The 1093-nt window shown below is 33.4% G+C and overlaps 1 long non-coding RNA gene across 1 annotated transcript; it reads right to left on the reverse strand.

The window, feature by feature from the left end:
• Positions 1–6: 6 nt before the first annotated feature.
• Positions 7–432, reverse strand: LOC118732604. The gene is made up of 3 exons (XR_004992155.1): positions 336–432; positions 213–277; positions 7–151 (listed from the first exon to the last, which is right to left on the reverse strand). It is a non-coding gene; the product is annotated as an uncharacterized LOC118732604 (long non-coding RNA).
• Positions 433–1093: the final 661 nt, after the last annotated feature.

The raw sequence follows: 1093 nt of genomic DNA on the forward strand, positions 1-1093 counted from the left end.
GTGATTTTTGAGGTGACTGTAGTGGCTTACCAAATTAGTATCGCAGGTGATACAATAGCACTCGCCATTTTTGTTCCTAAGCTAAGAAAATGTGGCCAGCCACTCTGTCCGAAACTTCCTCCTGGTCTCAGGCTTCCGTTCGTCGCTCGAGCTTAAAATAATACAAAATTTTAGTAAATCATGCAAAATACACAAAATGCCTATGTGTGAACCTGCTCTCACTGCCACTGTCCGTCTCTGTATTTGCACCTGTCGGGACGTCTTTTCGTACAACATTCTGCGGTATTTATTAATTAAATATTTCATATATACAATCACATTTTCTAATTACATACCTGTCCAATTTTCTTTTTACTAATTCAATTCTTCAACCACGATTTCAGTTAAATGCATTTTAAAACCAGCTAGGTATGTTCGCCTTTTGTTGATATACATAAAAAGGTGAATATTAATCCGTTCGAAAACTAATGTAATAAAGTAAATAGTAAACCTCATTTTAAAAGCGTTTGGAAAGAATCTGATAATATAAAGATAACTAAGAAAAATAAAGCTAGAACTGAAATTTTCAACTTTCATTTGTTTTCTGCATAAAATATTTTATCAAAAATCTACCAAAATGGAAAAAAATTTACCTTTTTACCAAACGAAATTTTGTCTACCAATTTTGGTAATAATTTACCAAAGTGGTAACACTGCACACAGCTTCAAATTTTAAATATTTGCTTTTGTGTTATTTTTCACTACACACTTGCTTCTGTCAAACAGTTTGCCACAAGTAGCTTTTTTTCCGCTGTTGATTTACTTTGTTTTCACTTGTATAGATTCGCCTTGACTGCTGCTTTATTTTAAGGCGAATTCAAAATGTCGTACAAATTCGCCTTGCTTTATTCTCTGCTTTCTGCTCTAGTACTTTACTCGTTGGTTTCGCTTCTCTCATTTTTTTCTATACCTATACTCTCTGTTCTCCAATTCAAATTAATTCTAATAAGAATTCATAACTGCCTTTCGAGGTTTGCATTGGAGCGCTAGGGCTCCGCTGAACATTTTGTTGTATGCACAATCTTCAGCAAATAATTACTATATATTTCTTATT

Source organism: Rhagoletis pomonella, unplaced genomic scaffold, assembly GCF_013731165.1.
Source record: "Rhagoletis pomonella isolate Grant_MI unplaced genomic scaffold, Rhpom_1.0 Rhpom_scaffold_23119, whole genome shotgun sequence".
Classification (NCBI taxonomy): Eukaryota; Metazoa; Arthropoda; class Insecta; order Diptera; family Tephritidae; genus Rhagoletis; species Rhagoletis pomonella.